This window comes from Leptodactylus fuscus, chromosome 6 (genome assembly GCF_031893055.1).
Source record: "Leptodactylus fuscus isolate aLepFus1 chromosome 6, aLepFus1.hap2, whole genome shotgun sequence".
Classification (NCBI taxonomy): Eukaryota; Metazoa; Chordata; class Amphibia; order Anura; family Leptodactylidae; genus Leptodactylus; species Leptodactylus fuscus.
The window spans coordinates 4,504,754-4,524,168 of record NC_134270.1 but is presented as its reverse complement, the minus strand read 5'-3'; the positions used below and the strand labels follow the sequence as shown (position 1 = coordinate 4,524,168).

Here is a 19,415-nt window from a genome sequence, read left to right as displayed (position 1 = left end):
GTCCTGTTACAGATATTTGCTTAACATGTCACTTCTACTCAAGATTTTCTGTTCTTCATATTTGTAAGAGTTTGTAGTCAACGATAGAAAGAAAACTTTTCTGCCTGACTATTCTAATACTATGGACACGCCATAAATCCATTAGATAGGATTAACCCTTTCCAGTGTTTGTCCTCTCCTGTCTACGTGTCCTGTCTGGTATTAGAGCTCAGCACCGCTGTAGTGAAGGAAAACTGTAATACCCGACACAACCATTAGAAAGGTGGAGGCGCTGTTACTGAGAGAAAGCAGCCAGGTTTTTCTTATTACTTAACCTGCTTATTTCTATAAGATAATGGAACACAATACGCCATGTGCTGATCTATTCTACTTTATTGATTGTGAGACATGGAAGGAAGTGAAATCATTGACAGAGAATATGCTGATACATGGAAGAAGAGGAGGAGGAGGGGCAAAATCATCGGGGGGAAATCAGTCCGAGGACTCGTCATAGCCTGGTCAGGAATCCATTGCAGCGTCTAGAAGAGAAAAAGAAGAGGAAAATGTCATTTATTTACTATTAAAATGTGTGAAAAAAACGTATTATTGTGGGTGTGGCTTAAGTGGGTGTGGCTAATGGTGATCTATTATTTGTGAGCAAATCCATATAGAAGTATGTGCCCCCCATGACTATGAGCAGGGCGAGGCTTGAGCTGGATGGTGCCCGGTATGATGACGCCATATTATATTACAGGGGGTGACGCTGCTACACAGGGGCCCATAGGGCCAGGAGAGGAGAAGCTTCCATCCTATCCATCTACAGGAAAGCTGGACTATTCTGTGGTGCAGAGGAGACGTCTAAGGTCAGCAGTGTCTGAGTACAGGGGGCATAGCATACACACTCCAGACCCCCTATAGTATATAGACATATATACACATTATCCCAGGCTCCCTAATAGAGACCCTACAACAGCTCATCTAATACAGACGCAACACGAGACCCCTAAAGAGGTAAAGGGGGGGATAAAGAATAATACAATACTAATAGGGGGTGTTTGTTACAAGACTCCAAAGATAATGAAAAAAGCAAAAAATGTACAAGGAAGACAAATAGATGAGGCCATAAAATATAATGAAGTTCTTAATTTGGGGGATATAGTGTAATATTACGGAGGATGATATAGTGTAATATCACAGAGGAGGATATAGTGTAATATCACAGAGGAGGATATAGTGTAATATTATATAGGAGGATATAGTGTAATATTACAGGAGGATATAGTGTAATATCACAGAGGAGGATATAGTGTAATATTACAGAGGAGGATATAGTGTAATATAACAGAGGAGGATATAGTGTAATATCACAGAGGAGGATATAGTGTAATATCACAGAGGAGGATATAGTGTAATATTATATAGGAGGATATAGTGTAATATTACAGGAGGATATAGTGTAATATCACAGAGGAGGATATAGTGTAATATTACAGAGGAGGATATAGTGTAATATAACAGAGGATGATATAGTGTAATATCACAGAGGAGGATATAGTGTAATATCACAGAGGAGGATATAGTGTAATATTATATAGGAGGATATAGTGTAATATTACAGGAGGATATAGTGTAATATCACAGAGGAGGATATAGTGTAATATTACAGAGGAGGATATAGTGTAATATAACAGAGGAGGATATAGTGTAATATTACAGAGGAGGATATAGTGTAATATAACAGAGGAGGATATAGTGTAATATTACAGAGGATGATATAGTGTAATATTACAGGAGGATATAGTGTAATATTATATAGGAGGATCTAGTGTAATATTACAGAGGAGGATATAGTGTAATATTATATAGGAGGATATAGTGTAATATTACAGGAGGATATAGTGTAATATAACAGAGGAGGATATAGTGTAATATCACAGAGGAGGATATAGTGTAATATCACAGAGGAGGATATAGTGTAATATTATATAGGAGGATATAGTGTAATATTACAGGAGGATATAGTGTAATATCACAGAGGAGGATATAGTGTAATATTACAGAGGAGGATATAGTGTAATATAACAGAGGATGATATAGTGTAATATCACAGAGGAGGATATAGTGTAATATCACAGAGGAGGATATAGTGTAATATTATATAGGAGGATATAGTGTAATATTACAGGAGGATATAGTGTAATATCACAGAGGAGGATATAGTGTAATATTACAGAGGAGGATATAGTGTAATATAACAGAGGAGGATATAGTGTAATATTACAGAGGAGGATATAGTGTAATATAACAGAGGAGGATATAGTGTAATATTACAGAGGATGATATAGTGTAATATTACAGGAGGATATAGTGTAATATTATATAGGAGGATATAGTGTAATATTACAGAGGAGGATATAGTGTAATATAACAGAGGAGGATATAGTGTAATATTACAGAGGAGGATATAGTGTAATATTACAGGAGGATATAGTGTAATATTATATAGGAGGATATAGTGTAATATTACAGAGGAGGATATAGTGTAATATCACAGAGGAGGATATAGTGTAATATCACAGAGGAGGATATAGTGTAATATTACGGAGGATGATATAGTGTAATATCACAGAGGGGGATCTAGTGTAATATAACAGAGGAGGATATAGTGTAATATTATATAGGAGGATATAGTGTAATATTACAGGAGGATATAGTGTAATATCACAGAGGAGAATATAGTGTAATATTACAGAGGAGGATATAGTGTAATATAACAGAGGAGGATATAGTGTAATATTACAGAGGAGGATATAGTGTAATATTACAGGAGGATATAGAGTAATATTACAGGAGGATTCGGGGATATTAGACACTTGGGCAGAGAAATGACAGATGAGTGTTAATGTGAATAAATGTAAAGTTCTGCTTCTGGACCGAGTGAATAAGTTCTACGTTTCTGTATTGTATAAATCCTCAGGCTGATATACTACTGCTGAATAAGATTTGGGGATATCACCTCTATACAAATCACTGGTAAGACCACATGTAGAATAAGGTGCCACAGTATATAGGGAGGATATAGCTGAACTGGGGCGGGGGAGAGTAAGGCGCCCAATATATTAAGGACATGGCTGGATTAGAGGACAAAGACAAGTTATTAAAGTTGGGGTTGTTGAGCCTGGATAAGAGATGTCTTAGGGGTGACCTAATAACAATGTGCAGATATAGGAATGGACAGGACAGGGATCGGCCCAATCATCTCTTCATACCAAGTTCTCTAACTGGGACAAGAGACAGAAGGTTGGACTTGATGAACTTGTGTCTTTATCCAACCTTATCTTTATAAATATATAGAAACCAGACCAAACCCCAAAACACAAACTCACCCCAGATTCCTAATGTAATAGAGACCTCAGAGGAGACCCCCAAGATAAAGGACTTATTTCAGAACTGCCCCGAGTCAGAGCTAAGAGTAACCTTCACCTGATAGTATAAAGGAGAGTGATAATGGGGGAGGGGAGTATAATGGAAATGGAGAAGAGGATTTTAGGATTGGAGGCTATTTTGGGGAATGTTCCCTTGTCTGTGGATATTGTGGCGGAGTTGGTGAGTATTATTACATGGAGGATTATTCCATCCTAGGAGAAGACGGCGAGAACTTGTAGACTCCAGGTAGATGTTGTGCTGAGCGCTGCCCCACCATGCTGCCCCACACTGAGCCTTTATATTCTACTACATTTTACTTCTATTCATATCCAACATTTGTAAGAAGAAAACTGCAAAGAAATCTTCAGATTTTACCTGGAATTCTGCAGGAACTTAGTGATCACCTCAATAAGATTTCTTAGGTGGTGTTTCATGATCATCTTCACCCTGTATCTATACAAACAATATCTAGTATTAGCCTCCCATCATGGACACCGCACTATATACAGAGGAGTTGTAGTCACATAGCAGAGCTGAGTTTGTCATCTAGCACAAGTGACTGTGACCCCCCAATGTCTGACTACTATTACTACTGCTGTATAAAGCACTAGGTACAGAAGCTCCCGCTACCCCCATCCCAGGATAGGAGGGAGAGCTGGACAACAGGGTGACCCTAGGGCCAGGAATGATGATGGGATGTGACATCCGACCATCCTATGGATGAATACACTATAGATACAACGTCAGCCATTGTGGTCTAGTCATCAGATGGGAGTGTGAGGAGAGATTTGGGCCGGCCGGGGATTTGTGGTACCAGAAGCCGCTCTACACTATATATCTGTATAGGGGGGAGGGGGGGGACATTTACTGATCCCCATTACATACAGTAGAGATAGTTACATGATGAATTGTGGCTACAGGTGTCCACCACTAGGGAGAGGTAACTGCATATACATCTGTACAGTCTGCACTGACCCAAACTAGTATTATTAGTCCCCCCCCCCCCCCGCCTTGTGTGTAATAATAGGACAATATGGAGACTTACATATTTATGTTTGGTAGAGGATCCAACTGTATCAAACACTCCCTCAGTCAAATATGCAGCTGTATCAAACACTCCCTCACCAAATTTTGCAGCTGTATCAAACACTCCCTCAGCTGCACCTCTGCCTCCACCATGAAGGACTCTGCCTCCACCATGAAGGCCTATGCCTCCGCTTGAATCAAGAAGGCCTCCACCTGCACCTCCATGTGAGTTTCCTCCGCCTAGAAGAGGCAAGCCTTCGGGTTTACCTAGAATGTTTGAAAGCCTGTCATTACCTTGAGCAGCAACTACAAAATACAGGGGATAAACCATCATACATCTGACATTGAGAAGCTTCTGCAGTCTCCAGTCACTTCTGTCTCTATGATCAGTGACAACTAATTTGGCTTTTATAACTTCTCTCTTGGACTAACAACATAACTTTTCTATAATCCAGAATAGCAAATCTACCAAAAGATCCAGCTATACAGAAAAGACATATCACTGTATAAGGAGACCATTCTGGAGCCTAGAAAAGCTGGGTGACTGACAATGTACTAGAAGGAGATTCTAAGAATAACGTCTGCACTTACCAAAGAAACTGGCAAATGCCACAAGGAGGAGAAGAGCGGCCGCCTTCATGGTGGGAATGACTGGGGTGAAGTCTTCACCGGAATAATCTCAGCTCAGGTGTATATACCTGCACCGGGTGATGCTGCACTGTGTATACAGGATACAGTATATACCTGCACCGGGTGATGCCGCACTATATATAATACTAGGACACAGCGCACACTGACGTCTTCCGCCCCTGTTTGGCTCTCATTATACAATAGAAGATGCCAAGAATGTAAATTCTAAGTAAACCTTCAGGACATTTACTCTCTTAGGACAATAGTCTTCATAGGGTGTTTGTTTTAGTTCCAGTTTTGCAGATGATCTGAATAATAATAATATAGCGCCCCCTGCAGGAATACCCATATGTTATAGGGCACATTACACTGACACATATCAGACCTTTCTTATATGCGGCTCTTGTGTAGATATGGACAAAAAAACAAGAACATTGGAATCTTAGGAAATGATACAGTTGATGTATTCGGGGTTAGACCTTCAGCTCCCTGGAGCTTTCCTCTTGCTGTTCAGACCCCGACCATCTTCTGCCTCTGTCACCCCCTGCAGTGAGAGTTGATCCTTCCAATCCTATGACGTCATCCATCTTAGTTGAGGAACAAGCGTAGTGTACCCAAGACATGGAAGCCCCGCCCCCAGTGCACCAACTGCTCATTTACATAAGACATCAAATTTATTTCTCTTCACATCTACAAAACTTACGAGAGGTTATGGAGTTATTTGTCTCTGTAATCTGCTCTGTAACACAGTAGTTGTAGTGGAATATACTCAGGAGAGGCGGGAGACTCCCTAATGCCCAGCAGTTAGCGCTTCTTCTCATACATGTAGTGTCCTCCTGATAACCAGCCATGATGTCCTTATTGTGGTCGGGTTATCTTCTCATACATGTAGTGTCCTCCTGATAACCAGCCATGATGTCCTTATTGTGGTCAAATTGTCTTCTCATACATGTAGTGTCCCCCTGATAACCAGCCATGATGTCCTTATTGTAGTCAGATTATCTTCTCATACATGTAGTGTCCTCCTGATAACCAGCCATGATGTCCTTATTGTGGTCAGGTTATCTTCTCATACATGTAGTGTCCCTCCTGATAACCAGCCATGATGTCCTTATTGTGGTCAAATTATCTTCTCATACATGTAGTGTCCTCCTGATAACCAGCCATGATGTCCTTATTGTGGTCGGATTATCTTCTCATACATGTAGTGTCCTCCTGATAACCAGCCATGATGTCCTTATTGTGGTGGGGTTATCTTCCCATACATGTAGTGCCCTCCTGATAACCAGCCATGATGTCCTTAATGTGGTCAGATTATCTTCTCATACATGTAGTGTCCTCCTGATAACCAGCCATGATGTCCTTATTGTGGTTGAATTATCTTCTCATACATGTAGTGTCCTCCTGATAACCAGCCATGATGCCCTTATTGTGGTCAGATTATCTTCTCATACGTATAGTGTCCTCCTGATAACCAGCCATGATGTCCTTATTGTGGTCGGATTATCTTCTCATACATGTAGTTTCATCCTGATAATCAGCCATGATGTCCTTATTGTGGTCAGGTTATCTTCTCATACATGTAGTGTCCTCCTGATAACCAGCCATGATGTCCTTATTGTGGTCGGATTATCTTCTCATACATGTAGTTTCCTCCTGATAACCAGCCATGATGTCCTTATTGTGGTCAGGTTATCTTCTCATACATGTAGTATCCCCTCCTGATAACCAGCTATGATGTCCTTATTGTGGTCAGGTTATCTTCTCATACATGTAGTGTCCCTCCTGATAACCAGCCATGATGTCCTTATTGTGGTCAGGTTATCTTCTCATACATGTAGTGTCCTCCTGATATCCAGCCATGATATCCTTATTGTGGTCAGGTTATCTTCTCATACATGTAGTGTCCTGATAACCAGCCATGATGTCCTTATTGTGGTTGGGTTATCTTCTCATACATGTAGTGTCCTCCTGATAACCAGCCATGATGTCCTTATTGTGTTCAGGTCTTCTCATACATGTAGTGTCCTCCTGATAACCAGCCATGATGTCCTTATTGTGGTCAGGTTATCTTCTCATACATGTAGTGTCCTCCTGATAACCAGCCATGATGTCCTTATTGTGGTCAGGTTATCTTCTCATACATGTAGTGTCCTCCTGATAACCAGCCATGATGTCCTTATTGTGGTCAGGTTATCTTCTCATACTTGTAGTGTCCTCCTGATAACCACCCATGATGTCCTTGTTGTGGTCGGATTATCTTCTCATACATGTAGTTTCCTCCTGATAACCAGCCATGATGTCCTTATTGTGGTCAGGTTATCTTCTCATACATGTAGTATCCCCTCCTGATAACCAGCTATGATGTCCTTATTGTGGTCAGGTTATCTTCTCATACATGTAGTGTCCTCATGATATCCAGCCATGATATCCTTATTGTGGTCAGGTTATCTTCTCATACATGTAGTGTCCTGATAACCAGCCATGGTGTCCTTATTGTGGTTGGGTTATCTTCTCATACATGTAGCGTCCTCCTGATAACCAGCCATGATGTCCTTATTGTGGTCAGGTTATCTTCTCATACTTGTAGTGTCCTCCTGATAACCACCCATGATGTCCTTGTTGTGGTCGGATTATCTTCTCATACATGTAGTTTCCTCCTGATAACCAGCCATGATGTCCTTATTGTGGTCAGGTTATCTTCTCATACATGTAGTATCCCCTCCTGATAACCAGCTATGATGTCCTTATTGTGGTCAGGTTATCTTCTCATACATGTAGTGTCCTCATGATATCCAGCCATGATATCCTTATTGTGGTCAGGTTATCTTCTCATACATGTAGTGTCCTGATAACCAGCCATGGTGTCCTTATTGTGGTTGGGTTATCTTCTCATACATGTAGCGTCCTCCTGATAACCAGCCATGATGTCCTTATTGTGGTCAGGTTATCTTCTCATACATGTAGTGTCCTCCTGATAACCAGCCATGATGTCCTTATTGTGGTCAGGTTATCTTCTCATACTTGTAGTGTCCTCCTGATAACCACCCATGATGTCCTTGTTGTGGTCGGATTATCTTCTCATACATGTAGTTTCCTCCTGATAACCAGCCATGATGTCCTTATTGTGGTCAGGTTATCTTCTCATACATGTAGTATCCCCTCCTGATAACCAGCTATGATGTCCTTATTGTGGTCAGGTTATCTTCTCATACATGTAGTGTCCTCATGATATCCAGCCATGATATCCTTATTGTGGTCAGGTTATCTTCTCATACATGTAGTGTCCTGATAACCAGCCATGGTGTCCTTATTGTGGTTGGGTTATCTTCTCATACATGTAGCGTCCTCCTGATAACCAGCCATGATGTCCTTATTGTGTTCAGGTCTTCTCATACATGTAGTGTCCTCCTGATAACCAGCCATGATGTCCTTATTGTGGTCAGGTTATCTTCTCATACATGTAGTATCCCCTCCTGATAACCAGCTATGATGTCCTTATTGTGGTCAGGTTATCTTCTCATACATGTAGTGTCCTCATGATATCCAGCCATGATATCCTTATTGTGGTCAGGTTATCTTCTCATACATGTAGTGTCTTCCTGATAACCAGCCATGATGTCCTTATTGTGGTCAGGTTATCTTCTCATACATGTAGTGTCCTCCTTATAACCAGCCATGATGTCCTTATTGTGGTCAGGTTATCTTCTCATACATGTAGTGTCCTGATAACCAGCTATGATGTCCTTATTGTGGTCAGTTTATCTTCTCATACATGTAGTGTCCTCCTGATAACCAGCCATGATGTCCTTATTGTGGTCAGGTTATCTTCTCATACATGTAGTGTCCTCCTGATAACCAGCCATGGTGTCCTTATTGTGGTCAGGTTATCTTCTCATACTTGTAGTGTCCTCCTGATAACCACCCATGATGTCTTTGTTGTGGTCGGATTATCTTCTCATACATTTAGTTTCCTCCTGATAACCAGCCATGATGTCCTTATTGTGGTCAGGTCATCTTCTCATACATGTAGTGTCCTCCTGATAACCAGCCATGATGTCCTTATTGTGGTCAGGTTATCTTCTCATACATGTAGTGTCCTCCTGATAACCAGCCATGATGTCCTTATTGTGGTCAGGTTATCTTCTCATACTTGTAGTGTCCTCCTGATAACCACCCATGATGTCCTTGTTGTGGTCGGATTATCTTCTCATACATTTAGTTTCCTCCTGATAACCAGCCATGATGTCCTTATTGTGGTCAGGTCATCTTCTCATACATGTAATGTCCTCCTGATAACCAGCCATGATGTCCTTATTGTGGTCAGGTTATCTTCTCATACATGTAGTGTCCTCCTGATAACCAGCCATGATGTCCTTATTGTGGTCAGGTTATCTTCTCATACATGTAGTGTCCTCCTGATAACCAGCCATGATGTCCTTATTGTGGTCAGGTTATCTTCTCATACATGTAGTGTCCTCCTGATGACCAGCCATGATGTCCTTATTGTGGTCAGGTTATCTTCTCATACTTGTAGTGTCCTCCTGATAACCACCCATGATGTCCTTGTTGTGGTCGGATTATCTTCTCATACATTTAGTTTCCTCCTGATAACCAGCCATGATGTCCTTATTGTGGTCAGGTCATCTTCTCATACATGTAATGTCCTCCTGATAACCAGCCATGATGTCCTTATTGTGGTCAGGTTATCTTCTCATACATGTAATGTCCTCCTGATATCCAGCCATGATGTCCTTATTGTGGTCAGGTTATCTTCTCATACATGTAGTGTCCTCCTGATAACCAGCCATGATGTCCTTATTGTGGTCAGGTTATCTTCTCATACATGTAGTGTCCTCCTGATAACCAGCCATGATGTCCTTATTGTGGTCAGGTTATCTTCTCATACATGTAGTGTCCTCCTGATATCCAGCCATGATGTCCTTATTGTGGTCAGGTTATCTTCTCATACATGTAGTGTCCTGAAAACCAGCCATGTTGTCCTTATTGTGGTTGGGTTATCTTCTCATACGTATAGTGTCCTCCTGATAACCAGCCATGATGTCCTTATTGTGGTCAGGTTATCTTCTCATACATGTAGTGTCCTCCTGATATGCAGCCATGATGTCCTTATTGTGGTCAGGTTATCTTCTCATACATGTAGTGTCCTGAAAACCAGCCATGTTGTCCTTATTGTGGTTGGGTTATCTTCTCATACGTATAGTGTCCTCCTGATGACCAGCCATGATGTCCTTATTGTGGTCAGGTTATCTTCTCATACATGTAATGTCCTCCTGATAACCAGCCATGATGTCCTTATTGTGGTCAGGTTATCTTCTCATACATGTAATGTCCTCCTGATATCCAGCCATGATGTCCTTATTGTGGTCAGGTTATCTTCTCATACATGTAGTGTCCTCCTGATAACCAGCCATGATGTCCTTATTGTGGTCAGGTTATCTTCTCATACATGTAGTGTCCTCCTGATAACCAGCCATGATGTCCTTATTGTGGTCAGGTTATCTTCTCATACATGTAGTGTCCTCCTGATATCCAGCCATGATGTCCTTATTGTGGTCAGGTTATCTTCTCATACATGTAGTGTCCTGAAAACCAGCCATGTTGTCCTTATTGTGGTTGGGTTATCTTCTCATACGTATAGTGTCCTCCTGATAACCAGCCATGATGTCCTTATTGTGGTCAGGTTATCTTCTCATACATGTAGTGTCCTCCTGATATGCAGCCATGATGTCCTTATTGTGGTCAGGTTATCTTCTCATACATGTAGTGTCCTGATAACCAGCCATGGTGTCCTTATTGTGGTTGGGTTATCTTCTCTTACATGTAGTGTCCTCCTGATAACCAGCCATGATGTCCTTATTGTGTTCAGGTCTTCTCATACATGTAGTGTCTCCCTGATAACCAGTCATGATGTCCTTATTATGGTCAGGTTATCTTCTCATACATGTACTGTCGCCCTGATAACCAGCCATGATGTACTTATTGTGGTCAGGTCATCTTCTCATACATGTAATGTCCTCCTGATAACCAGCCATGATGTCCTTATTGTGGTCAGGTTATCTTCTCATACATGTAATGTCCTCCTGATAACCAGCCATGATGTCCTTATTGTGGTCAGGTTATCTTCTCATACATGTAGTGTCCTCCTGATAACCAGCCATGATGTCCTTATTGTGGTCAGGTTATCTTCTCATACATGGAGTGTCCTCCTGATATCCAGCCATGATGTCCTTATTGTGGTCAGGTTATCTTCTCATACAGATAGTGTCCTGATAACCAGCCATGATGTTCTTATTGTGGTTGGGTTATCTTCTCATACATGTAGTGTCCTGATAACCAGCCATGATGTCCTTATTGTGTTCAGGTCTTCTCATACATGTAGTGTCCATCTGATAACCAGCCAAAATATGGACAGTTTATTGGGGAATAATACATTTGCTGAATACCTCTTCTTTATTTCTCGCTTCTGCGCCCAATAGACAATGAGTGCCCGAGTATCCAGACGGTTAAGATATTAAAAATCAAAAATGATATAATCAATTATTCAAGGCACAGATCGGGGCGAACATACGGATTGCATCTATTAGTTTTCTACTTCCAAATTCTCCTAATAATTGATTCATCTAAACCCATCCTTGCAGCTTCTGTAGCCGCCCCTATTCTAAAGCGATGGTTCGTAAATAGAGATGAGCGAACAATGTTCTATCGAACACATGTTCGATCGGATATCACGCTGTTCGCCATGTTCGAATCGAATCGAACACCGCGTGGTACAGTGTGCGAAAACTCGATTCCCCTCCCACCTTCCCTGGCGCTTTTTTTGCTCCAATAACAGCGCAGGGGAGGTGGGACAGGAAGTACGAAAACAGGGACATTGAAAAAAATACTAAAAACCCATTGGCTGCCGAAAACATGTGACCTCTGACTCATAAGAACAGCGGCGGCCAGCTTCGCGTTATTCTGAGCTTACACTTGGTCACAGACGGAGGTCTGCGGCCGTAGAGTTAGGAATTAGATTCTGCTTGGCAGGGACAGGATAGGAAGGAGAAGAAGAAAACCAACAGCTCTTTTAAGAGCTACATTCCAGTGTCTTGTCAGTGTCCATCACAGTAACGTGGCATTGACAGGCTCAATCTGCGCAACCCAGCTTTCCACAGTGTGGAGGATCCTGAATTGAATACACTGGAAGTGTATTCCCATATTCCCTATATACCACCAATCCACGTTCCAACAGTGTGCACCCCCCTCCCACCCCTGAAACTAACTTGAATACACTGTGTGTAATTCCCCTAACAATAAAATTTGGGCTACATACACCCTCAATTCTTGCTATAGGCATATAGTGCCAGTTTTGGAGTGTGAATTCCCCTAATATATTGGGGCCTGCATCCGCCCTTAATTTGTTGATATTCACATTAACACCCAGGTTCTGAGTGTTAATCCCACCAAATAAATTGGGGCCTACATACACCCTCAATTTATTGGTATTGGCATTGGCATATACACCCAGGTTCTGAGTGTGTTTAAGCAAGGAGAGCATATTAAAATGCGGAAGGCTCCCGGAAAGGGACGTGGACGAGGCCGTGGGAGAGGTCGGGGGAATGGTTCTGGGGAGCAAGTTAGCGGTGAAGCCACAGGGCGTCCTGTGCCTACTCCTGTGGGGCAGCAAGCATTGCGCCGCACCACAGTGCCAGGGTTGCTTGCCACATTAACTAGGCTGCATGGTACAAACCTTACTAGGCCCGAGAACCAGGAACAGGTCTTGCAATAGCTGTCGGATAACGCTTACAGCACATTGTCCACCAGCCAGTCAGCCTCTACCTCCTCCCCAACAGTCTTGTCCTCCTTCCTCCCAAAATTCCCAATTTTCCCAGAACAATAACCCCAACTTTCCATGCTCCCCAGAGCTGTTCTCCGCTCCTTTCACTGTCCCTCAACCTGCCCCTCCATTTCGCGATTCCACAGAGCTAACAGACGAGTATCTGTGTCCAGATGCTCAAACACTGGAGCCTCCTCCATCTCCGGTCGATTTGGTGGAGGATGACCAGCAACCCACTCTCATCGACGACGATGAGACACAGTTGCAGTCAGTTGACATGAGCGTTGTGCAGGAAGAGGAGGTGAGACAGGAGTTGGAAGAGGAGGTGGTGGATGACGAGGACACTGACCCGACCTGGACAGGGGGGATGTCAAGCGGGGAAAGTAGTGTGGATGTTGAGGCAGGTGCAGCACCAAAAAGGGTAGCTAGAGGCAGAGGCAGAGGTCAGCAGCTTAGGCGAAGCCAGGCCACACCCGGAATCTCCCAAGATGTTCCAGTTCGTACCCAGCCCCGAAAAAATCCCACCTCGAGGGCACGTTTCTTGAAGGTGTGGAGTTTTTTCAAGGAATGCGCCGAGGACAGATATAGTGTTGTCTGCACAATTTGCCTCTCGAAATTGAGTAGGAGCTCTGAGAAGAGCAACCTGTCCACCACTTCAATGCGCCGTCATTTGGAATCCAAGCACTGGAATCAGTGGCAGACAGAAACGGCAGGACAAACTTTGCCCGCCGTTCACGCCACTGCCTCTGCCACTGCTCACAGTGCTGGCGATGCAGTCCAGACGACGAGCCAGGACACCACTTCATCTGCCTCCGCCACTTTGTTGACTTCTCCGTCATCCTCCCCTGTTCCTGTCTTATCTCCTTCTCCTGCACCATCAAAGGCACCATCAGGCGCTTCTTTACAACAACCCACCATCTCTCAGACATTGGAGCGGTGGCAGAAATACACCGCTAACCACCCACATGCGCAAGCCTTGAACGCCAACATCGCTAAACTTCTGGCCTAGGAGATGGTGTTCCGGCTTGTTGAAACTCCCGCCTTCCTGGACCTGATGGCAACTGCGGCACCTCGCTATGCCGTCCCTAACCGTCACTACTTCTCCCGGTGTGCCGTCCCCGCCTTGCACCAGCACGTGTCACTCAACATCAGGTGGGCCCTTAGTTCCGCGCTTTGCACAAAGGTCCACTTGACCACCAACACGTGGACAAGTGCATGCGGACAGGGACACTACATTTCACTGACGGCACACTGGGTGAATGTAGTTGAGGCTGGGACTGCTTCCCAAACTGGCCCGGTGTACCTCGTCTCCCCGCCTAACATTCCTGGCAGGGACACGGGAAGAACACCCTTCTCCTTCTCCTCCTCCACTGCCTCCTCCTCCGCTGTTAGATTGACCACAGCTACTGTGAAGGTAGACCATGTCCATTCTTATTTTTATACATGCTTTATACTGCTTAAGAAATTATATTTTTCTTTGTGCAACATTTATACATTAAGATGGCGCCTGTATCCAGTACCGCACCCAGATGCTGACGCACACGATCGTCATGTGGTTTACAAGAAAGACAGTATCATTTCCCGGGAAATCGAAAGCTAAGAAGATGTTGAAATTTAAGAGCCAATGACTGATCGCCAGTGTATTCAGATACAAGACGTATATGCTTACAGCCTGCCTTTTTCTTATCTTTCTTGCATTCCTGTATAAAAACTGTAACTTCCTCAATAAACCTCAGTTCTGTGTGAACAGGCATCACGCTCGTTGCATGAACTGGGATTAACCCTGACATATGTGTGAGAATTCATTCTAGTCAGCGCGCACATGCATGATTGATTTGGAGCAGGTGACTGACCACTGTAAGTGACCCGTACTCTGGCGGGGGTTCTCCCTCAACAAGTGGTGCCGAAACCCGGGACTACGGTATAGGACCACCGCGGATGACCGACCCGCGCCGGACCCTGGACGCCGGACGACGTCTCACCGACCCGAGGCCTGATCACCCTCATTAGAGTCACGGTAAGTGTATTCATATGAATATGTGTCATTTGCCTGTGACTGTCGGTGTGTCGTTGTCTGGCTGACAGGTGATCCAGTTGGATCGATTGTCCAGTCTGAGTGATACGGATAGGTGGGTCCTAGAGCTGTAGTCTGAACTTGTTTTTCCTCACCGGTATATTCATATCACCGAGTGTTCAGTCACCTGTGGTGCTGCAGATTCCAGGAAGTGAATTTCTTGCCCTCTTTGATGTAGAGTAGTGCGTGTGATCTTTTGGACGATTGCAACATTTGGTCTGGGAATGAGGCCGTCAGTAAAGAGGGCGGGTGCTGTAATTTATTTATTTATTGATCCATAGCATAAGGCCGTCAGGGAGTAGACGGGTGCTGGTGGATTGCTTCTGCTTATTCTTTCCTATCTGATATTGCCCAGTGACTGCAACCTTTGGTCGGCGGAGGACCTGTCAGCAAGAGTCTGAGACCGGTAAAGGTGACTTTGTTGGTGGTTGTGGGTTCACATATCTGCCGAGTGCGCACGCAGATAAGCAATATTGGGACCGTAAGAATGTTGCGGTTGTTCAAGAGGGAACATGTTCTGCCTGACGGGGCACAGACTGCCGTTGATTTAGTTCGAGTCAAGGAGGGCAAGAAATATGTGAAAGAAGCTTTGAGAATGTATAAACTGGCTGAGGTGCCTCCTACGGGCCGATTGCAACCTAGTATGTGGAGAAAAATGTTAGAAGAGTCACGGGGAGTGTTAGAAGATAAAGGTTTGCTGGAAGCCGCCCAAGCTCATTACAGGGTCGCAAGGACTCTAGAACGTGAGGGATATGAAAAGGCTGAACCTTTGTTTCTTTGTTTGGTTATCTGAAACTTGATGATAAAAAGAATATGCCGAGTATAATTGCTTGTGCGCCACTGCCCTAAAATGGCGCCGAGAGTAGTGGAGATGGGTGGATCTGTGACGTCTGTAGGCAGCTGAATCCTGATTTGCAAGATGTCTGTGTAGCCTGTGGAGCTCCCCGCCCATGACCCTGTTGTCTCATCTTCTGGACCAATGCCCAGGGATGGCGGAAGTGAGGTTATGGCTGTTTCCACTGGCAGCCATGTTAGTACACCCAGACCAACATCTCACCGCCCCTCAGATCACGCCCCCTTTATCCGGTGATTCCGGTGATAGCCACATCCAGTTCCTATCACAAACCCTCAAGCCCAGAAGAGGTCAAACCCCCGGTAGCCCCCTTTCCGAGTGTCCGAGTATTATGATGTTTAGAGGATTATACGTTCAAAACTTTGGTTGGGATCTAGTAAAGAAAAGGAAAATTGGGAAGGTCTGGTAAATTTCTCTTAACTTCAAGTATAGTTTAAGAGATTCTGAACACTTGTGGTAATTACTAGAGTGAGGTTTGCTATGAAAATAAAAAAAAAATGCGCAAAAATATTAATGTGTAATTTTGGTGTCAGTATATTAACTGCTGTTTGAGTTTTATTCCTATTTATTTCTGTAGAGGGCAATCAAAGCATTTTAATTGACTGCCAAGAGCTTCAAGGTCGTTTTATCTCATAGACTGCCAGATGCTGGAGGACACGCAGAGAAGACGAAACTTGGCTTTGTGCCAGCACCAGAGTCCACAGTCTATGTATTATATCCAAAGAAGTGATTTAGTACAAAAAAAAAAAAAAAGGTTAACCTGAGTAACGTATAATGACAATGTGTATACAGGGATATCCAAGCATATGATGTAAGGGTTATGTTTTGAATTATTGTTTGTCTGTTATTGTCTTTCAAACTGTTGTATCCACAAAAAGAGCAAAAAGGTGACAGTGAGAAGTTTTGAATCTTCACAGCGTGGGTATGGGAGGTCACGGAGGGGGAGACGGCCACTCACCCTCTGTCGCCTCGCCAACCTACAAGTTGGGGTTTTACCCCAAGTTAAAATCTTTGTGCAAAAGTTCAAGGCACACAGAGATTGGATTACTGGTATCATCTATGTATTACAGAGAATATTCTGATTTTTACTTGTTTGTTTATGTATCTATGTGTTTATGTCTTATTTATGGGAATGGGAAATAATGAGGTGAAACTTCTTCTTTGTGTCTTATCCCATAGTTACGTGTTGAAACTTATGTTGGAATTTTATATCCCGTTATGCTAATTATTCTAACGTGTCTTCTTCTTGTCTAAAAATTTACCATAAGAGACCAGAATCCTTTTCCTGAGCTGACTCAGATCACGGTTATGAGGGAAGGTAACTCATCTGGTCTGTGCCGTATTTTCATCTTTGTATATTATTCTTTATGATTTGTATCATACAGAAGTGTGCACAATATCACACTAGCTTCTGTTCTCTTTTTTATGTAGTCACTGATCCGACATAGAATTGTCTTAGTAAAGCATTTGGTGTTGCCTTCTTTAAAGCCGTACCCAACCCCTTAGTTAGTTTAGATAATTGGAAAAACATATAGTGCAATAAGAGGGGTACGGTAGAAGGGTTTTCTTGTTAGGACTGCGCTGTTAGCAACATTTTGACTTTAAAAGTAAAATCTTAGGAAAATTCTGATAATCTGGAATTTTGAGACGTCCATCCAATAATCCGGAATATAGTGTGAAATTGTGTTAAACATGTATCTTAGTCAATGAGTGGTCACAATGTGTTAGATTATGTGAATCGTGAAATGAATGATTGAAAAATGTTGATGTAATGAAAAGATGCCAGAAAGTGGCAGGAAACAGGAGGTTTAAGTATGTTGCCTAAGTTTAGGATGTCAAAGAGATGGAACTTGGACTGTTGAAACATAAAGTGATGTGATAATATGCACATAATAGGATGGGTATCAGATTTTAGGGTGAAGCAAGTGGAAAGGATTGTGCAAGAAAGTGAACATAGGTTGAGATAAGCTGATTGAAACCAGGATTGTCCCCATTGTAGGAAAACCGTTATTAAAACTTAGAAACTCAGTAAGGTGTCCGAATTTGAAAACGTGTATGTGTATGCTGATTGATAAAAAGATGTAGCACAGATTATCTTTGTCATGATGTTTTGATTTTAGGAAAAAGGAAAAAAAAGAGAGAAAAATTCCTTTGAGTCTATACGAAGTGAATTAGAAGTCACTCCCATACCTGCTGTGTAATGTCCTGTGTGTATGATTGTGCTGTGTGACCAGGAGATTGATTTGATCCCTCAGTTAATGTTTCTGCTTTCTCTGCTGATATATATGTGTTCTGAATATGTACCTAACCTTATTGCATTGATATTATGAGATTGTACAAATGTGTTTCTGTTTCTTTAAGAGAGATTGCTGAGGTCTGTAGTCCTACACAAGACACAGCTATGAGATACAGGGGGGGATACCCAGCCGCAGCTATGAGTGGGATGAGCAGCTATGTGAGCTGCAGCATAAGATAAGATAATACTGGCTCTTCTTGTATTGTCTAGCTTTGACCTTGCAGAGACTCCTGTGCCCCGTCAGACATGTATCTCTCTCACAGAACATGAAGTACTTTTGGAAAAAAAAAAAAAAAAAAAAAAAAAAAAGGTCAAGTCCACGTACATTAAGTTATGTTAAAGTTAATTTCTCTGACAAGTCACATTTGCTTGCTGCATTAGAAGGTTTTTGTTTTGGTTTTGTTTTTTTTGTTTTTTTTTCCAAGGGGGAAAGACAGCACAGCCATTGTTGTTTTTTTTCCAGCACGCCCCATCCTATTTGTTACCGTTGGCAGCTGCACCTATTCTTTCATTAGGGGTGACCATCTTTAGTATCCCAGTCCCTAGCCTCTTTCAGCTCTCAGCCCACCTGTCTGTTAGGTCTTCGTGTTTAGAGAGCCAGAAGTTGTCGGGGCCAAGTTTAGCTTGGGAACAGCTGACCAACACCCGCAGGCAGGGCCTAGTCAGCCAGTAGCGCCAGGGAGAGTTTTCCTACCCCATTCCCATAGAGGTGCATGCAGCATTCAGTATATGGTTGTTTGGGCATTGACACAACCGAACCGTGATGTTGTCAATATCTTCAAAGGGGGGGGGGGGGGGGGTGAAGAAGCCTAAGATAACTTAAGAAAATTTTACTGATATGAATCTGTTGATAACTTTTTTGATTGAGCTCTATTATAGATGGTCTTATATTTGGGAAAGATGGTGAATCCTGCATCAGATATGCCGCTGTCACCGTATATGAGGTAAACCAAGCTTAAGGAGACCTATTATGGGACTCCACGGGTCTCAGTTGAACTTGAAGCCATCGCTTGAACATGGTACAATGTCTGAGGGTAGGTGTTGGATATAGTAGAATTATGGTCCGATCTGGAGGGCAAGAACTTTTGTGTGATGGAGACCCTGCGGCTGCTCATAGGTTGGTATAGTCAGAAGTTATGGCACACACCAAGGCTGATACGAAAGAAAGTAGAGGTAGCATTTGGGCAGACACTGCCATTAGCCCAGCTGCATAGGCCTAGGGGACATGTTTTACTGGTAAGACCCAAACCTTTTAGCTCTCTTTTCAGGTTTTATGACACTGATGCACCGA

General features: G+C 42.9%; 1 long non-coding RNA gene across 1 annotated transcript; it reads right to left on the bottom strand.

Annotated features, from left to right (window-relative positions):
* Positions 1-362: 362 nt before the first annotated feature.
* Positions 363-5,154, bottom strand: LOC142209232 (uncharacterized). The gene is made up of 4 exons (XR_012716935.1): positions 5,023-5,154; positions 4,451-4,698; positions 3,781-3,858; positions 363-518 (listed from the first exon to the last, which is right to left on the bottom strand). It is a non-coding gene; the product is annotated as an uncharacterized LOC142209232 (long non-coding RNA).
* Between the last annotated feature and the right edge of the window lie 14,261 nt (positions 5,155-19,415).